Below are 7552 nucleotides of genomic sequence, written 5' to 3' on the forward strand. Positions count from 1 at the left end.
ACTAACAGGAAACCCTGGCTTTGATTTAGTTGTAGAAAAAACAAATCTCACGACGGAAATTTTGGCACTGAAACTGGGATGGAAGCAGAGGAGCACTTCACAAAGGCTTTTAGAGAAGAACGTGAAAACATAGTCACACTTAGTGTAAAATATAACCAGAATGCTACCAGCTAAAATACTATAGTATTCAAATGAAAAACCACTTAATTCTAAGTGGATAAAGCAGAGCTGTTTGCAGAGCTCTAGCTTTTTCTCTGGAGCTTCTAGTTTGTTTTCATTAACTTAAAATATAGTCAGAAGTCCTAATGAAGATGCCGCTGAGAAATGCCTGATATCAGGTGCTATGAATTTTGTCACAGATCCAATATAAGTGCATCTTAACGTGTAGTGAAGAAAACCAGGTAATGTCAGCATCAGTGCAAAAATTTGCACAGGGGAAACTCAGCATGAGTCTAAGAGAGGTTGATTGTGGTATTATGGCATCCTTCCTCTTCCTGTTTACCTGGAGGAAAGTAAGACTTGCCAAAACAAAACTGTTGGAAATACAAAAGACAGACATGTGTATAAAAGACAATCCAGCATCCTGCCACCAAGTAGAACTCCCAAACTAAATCTGCCCCCATCTTTGAATCTTCCACCTCTTTCTCCACCTGTGGGAACCAGTGAGGCTGGTGCACCCTGAAACAGTTCCAGCTGCTAGGCACTCCTGTATGAGCATGCCCCAAGTACCACTTCTTAGCTGTGTTCTTGTTCCTCACCTTCACACAGCCATCACTGTACTGAGTGAGCTTAAATGAAATACACCCCCAGAGCAGTGGGAACACAAACAAAAGCACTTCAGATATTACAGGCTCCTTGTGGGCTTGGTGCACCCAGCTCATTACAGCATATGACACAACAGCTGTACCTAGATGAGTACTTAAGCAACCACAGGCAAGGAAAGCTAGCAAGGGTCACCAGGCTTTCATGCTGCTGCAGCTGCTCTCACCTGCCACAACCACAAAGAGCCTGGCATGTGATAGGGAGATGATGCTGGTGAGCGTCCATGCAGCTGTGCCTGGCTACAGAGAGACCTGGCCACAGATCCATTGGCTGAGGCAAATTGAGCAAGTATTTTCCTCCTGTGTTGGACTTTAAATTTTATACTCTGTCAGAATAATGGACAGACTCAGAGATGATTTAAGCTGCAGCCACTGCAACAGCACTGTAGTGAAATACAAGTGCCCATGGTGAGTGATCTTGGCAGGTACACATCCAATTCCTACCCTAACACTGTGACATGTAGAATCAGTGATACTCTCTAAACCTCACTCCCTTTAATGGAGAAACAAGGACTAGAAAAACCCCAACATACTTTGGTTCCATGTTTAACATGAAAATTAAATTCTGAAGAGGTCTTACCTGGGTTCCAGGCAGCCAAGTGTCGCAGCTGGGAATGAACAGGGCTGAGTGAGGGAAGCAAGAAAAGGCATACCTGTGCACTTCAGCTGGAGAAGACAGCACGTCCCCCGAGGCACCAAGGTGTAGGTGAGAATGAGACCCAGCCTGCAACCTGTCAAAAGCTTGATTTGTGAACTCCTTCTGCTTCTGGCATCAGCAAATATATTCACTGAAAGACAATTGTGACAGGTTAAGTTCATGGCAGAAAAAGTTCATGCAACTGAAAACAGAAGGCTGGGATTCTTAAAGTGCTAGCAGACAACACCTTGTCTGCTGTTTAATTAAAAATCTGTTCAGTTGGTCTGGTTTGAAATCAAACATCAAAATATTTATAACTAGTTAGCATCAGAAGTTTAGTGGCTCTGGATTATCTGAGCATGGGCTAAAAAAGATAACTCCTCACAGCAGGCACGTGAATGGTCTGGAGGGCAGTTTGGGGTTCTGAGGTGACTGTAAACAAACCTGCCAGACAGCTGTGATTGCACTTGTGTGGACATATTGAGCCAAAGCTGAAACAGTTCAAATTCTGGATCATCAGTGTGAGCGCTAGGTGTTTCTCAGTTTAAAGCTGAAGACAACAAGGGCAACTTGAGTCATGGCTTTGCATTTCAGCACAAGTTTTGCCTGTAACTGTCCCCAGCAGCAAGCACGGGACAGGTATTGATGTGTGGGGTACAGCACAGTCATGGGCAACACAGTGATGGAGCAGCTCTGAAATAGTGTTCAGCTCTGAAATAGTGTTCAACAGCTCATGCACAGAACTGGCCACTGTTTTCTGGTGTCTTTGTTGAAACGTGTGGTACTGGGATTCCAGTTTTCACAATGGCATGTTGCCTTGATACACAATTTTAAAGGTGACATATTTGTCACCAGTTCTTCTCTGACTGTTTGTAAGGCTTAATTCATTATAGTCTGTCAAGTACCATCCCACATTCTTAAAGAGAAGGTTTTCTATATGAGCAAAATATGTTTTATATATTTATCACTGCCTTTTCTTTTGGTCATTTCTATTCTTGGAAAAAAAAAAGAAAGGCATGTTCTATAATCCTATTGCAATATTCAGTACTAAGTGTCCTCTGCCATTGTTATAATTATTAAGTCTAGGCAAAATAATTCTTATACTTAATTTTCTTGAAATTATTTTCCTCAAATGCATGTAAAAATTACTTGTGAGAGACTTTTTTCAGGCTGACTTAATCTGCATTTGGTTTGCACTCATGCATGATTAATTATTGTACAGATGGTTTATACTTAGTGGGTTTTGGTATTAGGAAAAAGACTAAATGATACATTAAGATAATAATTTCACTTTTTATGTGCAAGCAGTATGTCAAATGTTGCCCGAAAGAGGCACATATAACTGAAGAAAGTATTATTACTACGATGCTACTAAATTAGAAAATGGTTGACATTTTATTAACAGATTTCATGGGGAATTCAGAATTTGTTACAGAGAAGTTATGTGAGAAGTAAATATCAAGGAAGATTTATTTGCAGATTATAGCCAGTCCTCTGTTCTGATTTATGTAGGACCCCAAGCAAGAAGGAGGTTTTAAACTGCTTGAGGCAGGGATTAAGAAATTTCTTTCTTGCTTCTTTAATCTCTGCACTGGTAAAGGATCTGGATTTATAATGCATCACTCGTCCCATGCTGGCTGGAGGGTAGATAGCACTGATGTGTGATTTTTCAAGTCATCACAGGTCTGAGGGTTGTCATTGCTTAGGCCTAAGGCATATCCTCAGTACACATAAAGGATGGGAATTGCTACCACTGCAGCATATATTCCCTTCACAGACACCAACCAGCAGTGAGGGAAGGGACAGGAGTAGAGCCAGCACTTTAAAATTTCAATACATTTTTCAAGAAATGAAATTATTTGAGTTTAGGATTACTCTTGCTGTGTGAAAACTATTTAATCTAAACAAATAATTTAGGCTTCCTTCATGTCAATGGAGAAAGACAGGGAACCCTACAGAGTTCATCACACCACCTTCTTTAGATACTTTAAAGGGATAAATCCCCTTCTGGAGGTATTAGCTGCTTTCCTTTGGTTATGAGCAGCCCAGTTCCTTAGTTTAGGACAGATGCTTGTATTTTAAGCAACTAAAATGTACTGAGATGAATCCCATCCATGGCCAAAATATTGAATTAAATCTAATGGTCTGAAAATCAAAATTAGAGTGGACAGGAGTCAGATGATCCTGAGCTCTTGGCAATATAAACAGTTAAACTGATATTTTGGAGATTCTTAATTTTCAGTCCCAAATGAACTTTGATACAAAGGCTTCCAGAGGTATCAGTTGGTGGGAGCATGGTGTTGATAATGCCAATGTTGTGGGTTCAATCTCCATATAGGCCATGCACTTAAAAGCTAGACTTTATGATCCTTCTGGGTCCCTTCCAACTCAGACTATTCTAAGAGTCTGTAAAGTCTCCCAACATATGCATGCTAATTACCTGAAAGCATGACAGAATGATAGCTGGCTGTTTAGTTTTAATTGTGTCTATCCTGTAACATCCAGTATCTGTACAAACACAGGAAGCATCACACAGAAATCACACATAAGTGAGAAGAATAATTAGATTTTGTCATGACCCATAGCATATAACCAACATAACAGTAGCACAGCCAGAACATTGCATGCTAGTAAGTTGGGAACTGGTGGACAGATTCATATATCTTCCCTGGGATCAAGAATATATAAGCTCTGCTTTCTCTCAAGCATTTAATTATACCAGATGGAAGAAAGTGGGGGAAAATTGTCTTCCCTTTGATAATCTTCTCTTGTCAAATGGAAGGAAAGTGTTGTCACAACCAGGAAGGAGCAGCTGGGTATGATGGAAACCCAGCCAAGCAGAGAAAATGCCTCTTGCTTTCAAAAGCCATTATTGAGGCAGTTCCCTTTTGTCAGAAGAAGGCAGGAAGCAATCTTTCCCGTGCTGACCACCTATGCGGAGGACATTTCAACAATTGGTTTGCTCATGCTTCCTGTGCTTTCTTACCAGGTAGTTTGTGACCATTACCCCAAGGTTCTGGCAGCAGGGTCAGGGGAGTATGTGTCTGTGAACCCTGAGCCAGAAGGCACTTCAGGGTCTCTGCTATATCTCACAGGGCAAGTAGCCTGAAACAGAAAACAGAAAAGGACCAGAGCTTTGGGGAAGTGAGGATCAATTTAAAGTTGAGGAAACAGAAGACAAGCAGCAGATTTAGGTACCCTGGCAGCAAAAAGATTTAATGTTTTGAAAAGGTCCACAGGTAATCATAGAGACATAGACTGGGCAAGGAAGATATGAAGAGAGCTGGGCAGAAGATCACAGAAAATACGTTTAAAGTTGGAACTGAAAGTTGTGGTTTAGACAGATGGGCATGAAAGAAGTGCTACGTGGTAGCAGTTCATAAAAGAGTATTGCCATGCAGGAACAGAGGATAAAAATGAAGCAGAGCAATCCACCCACATGGATACAGGGTCCCAGGGTGGGCAAGTCAGAAATACAGTGGCTGTTTGAAGAGTTAGAAGGCATTGGACCTACTGAGGTCCACGATGAAGTGCTCACTTAAGAGTAACCTGACCCCTTCAGGTTGCCTTCCAGAAGTGTCCCAAAAATTAATTGAAACCCTGGTGATTGCCAGATTATGCTTTGGCTAGATAAAGCTTAATAGCAAGTTCTTATTTTTGCAAGGTTTAGCTCTCACCAATCATATTCAAAGCAACAAGCATGATAAAATAAATTTTAAAATCCCTCAGCAATATATGGAGTTCATGTTTTTTATTACTAATATCAAAATCATATTCTTATAAAGCAAAACCTTTGTACCAATTTGTCAAGGGTTCCTTATAACCAGTTTGGCTTGCTGGAATATCATGGGAAAAACTTACAAGAAAAGTCAAAAGTCTGATTTCTTATATGTTGGAATAAATCAGCCAAGACTCCATTTTCTTCATGCACAAAGCCAATTCTTTATTCACAAAGCTCATAGTTATAGGAAATATCAGAAGGCACTGTGTTCAACCCAATTGGTCAGCAATACAGTGAAACTCAGTTCATTGGTCAGTAAGGGCTACTGTATATGTCTATCAAATTTTCTCTCTCTAGATATGTTTACATTTTTCCTTTGTGCATTCTCATGGGACAAATCTTATTGTTTACACGTGTGCATTTGTTTTTCACCCCCAGAAGAGATTGTTGTTTTAAACAAATTTCTCATTCTCAACATAGCTTCACGTGGGAACTTGCATATTGCTTGTTAGCTGCACTTAGAAATGACATGCCAGCTTTGGCAATTTTAGCAGAGTGAGACCTGATTTCATGAGACCTTTCTTTTATAATCCTACCTATCTACAACACTTACAGAGCCCAAACAAATAAATGCACATACTACACAGAGTTTACAATAACTTTGGGGAAATATGCTGATTTCTGTTGGCTAAGCATCACCTTATATGCATACTACTAGTATATAATTCTAACACAAGTGTCACAACAACTTGAATTTTTTTGATAAAATACTAGTAAGACTATGTCATATATGTATGAATATCCTAGTATCACCATCACCTCACATATGGCTTATCCAGACCTCTCCCAAACCCTGAGAAAGATTTTAGTGTCTTTAATGCAGTTAACAACGACAGCAATGTCTTTCCTCTATCGAGGCAAATGGTTCTTGTCCCTCCACTGTGCCAGCTAACACCATTCTCAACCAGCTAACCCTGCAGAAGGCCAAATATCTCCTACCATACATGTTTTTAAGACTAATGATATTTTTCAAGAATAGGTTTTATACTGGGACTGAGCAAGCTTGTAGCAAAGGAGTAAAATATAGTATATTTGTGAATATAGCTTCAAAGAAATGTTCAGAAACCTGTTCATTAATGGTCATGTATTTCTTTCAGGAAAACTGTGTTCCAAAAAACAGAAAATAGAACACTAAAATAAAAGAAATACTGAAAGTCACAACATATGCTAGTGTGTCTTTGTCTCCTCATTGCCTTGTACTATATTTAGACAATTCAAGAACATTATGTGGAAGGATTAGTGTTTCTATGTAATTTGATCAATTATCAAAATATTTCTGCTTTTTAATCATGATCTAATCACTAAAAATAGCCAAGCAGTAAAAGATCAGGCTTTATTACAAACCTGACATTTGTAATCTGGACAAGAAGTCAATTCAGTGAGTGATGCTCTTTCCTTCCCCACAGATACCATGCAATCTATCAACAACATACAGCAAATCTCTGCTGAATGAAAGACACAGCTTTGAGTAGGTTATCTGTCTGCACCAAACAATTTAAACTCTTAGGAAAAGGACAAAAAACCCACTGTAACATTTTTCAACCACAACACAGTGGTTGAACTGTGCAACAGTCCTTCTCTCAGGTGCCTTGTAAGCTCCCCATGAGCTTCATGAAAGGGCTATATAAATTGCGTTTTAAACATTAGCTAAGTCACAGAAATATTCAATGTAAGAATTAGGATTAATTTATCTTTTAAAAAATTGTAGTGGTAAGTAATTATGTATGAAAACAGTGGCAACTATGTAGAACAAAGACATTCTCTTCACACGATGAATTAATGGGAAATAGGATTGCTTCAGATTGCCTCAGTATTTTAACATCGTCCTCCTTTCAGTGAGCAGGACTTTTCTTCTTCTGAGACCCTATGACAAGAAATCTTCCCTAGACAACTTAAGAAAGGATCTCTCAGAAGACCAGAAGTCGGGTTGAGCTGGAAAACTGATGTTAAAGATTAAAGAGACCAAGTCTTTCATCAACAGCTTATTTTTATTGCCAGCATCTAGACAGACCAAGAAAATGGCAGCCCGTGAGCGAACCCGCGGTACCGCAGGGCGGCCCCGCCGCACGGCCGCTCCCTCCCGGCCCCGGCCCGCACCCGGCGCCTCCAGCGGCGGGCAGCGGACGGGCAGCTGGCGTGCCCCGGGCCGTTCCGAGCTGCCCCGGGCCGCTCCTGGCCGTCCCGGGTGGGCGGATCTCGCAGCCGCCTCCTCCCGCTTCCTGCAGCGTGGATCCTCCTCACTGGCCGAGGGCGCTCCCGCCCCACCCCGCTCCGCTCCAAGGCGCCGGGGTCCGCGCCCCTCACGGCGCCCCT

General features: G+C 41.0%; 1 protein-coding gene across 2 annotated transcripts in view; it reads right to left on the bottom strand.

Moving 5' to 3' along the window:
* Positions 1-1482, bottom strand: part of LAMB4 (laminin subunit beta 4) — a 41108-nt gene extending 39626 nt beyond the window's left edge. For both annotated transcript variants that reach the window (XM_072919805.1, XM_072919799.1), the window contains exon 1: positions 1402-1482. The gene's annotated coding sequence lies outside the window, so the exon portion shown is untranslated. The remainder of the gene's footprint in view (positions 1-1401) is intronic.
* Between the last annotated feature and the right edge of the window lie 6070 nt (positions 1483-7552).

Source organism: Taeniopygia guttata, chromosome 1A (genome assembly GCF_048771995.1).
Source record: "Taeniopygia guttata chromosome 1A, bTaeGut7.mat, whole genome shotgun sequence".
Classification (NCBI taxonomy): Eukaryota; Metazoa; Chordata; class Aves; order Passeriformes; family Estrildidae; genus Taeniopygia; species Taeniopygia guttata.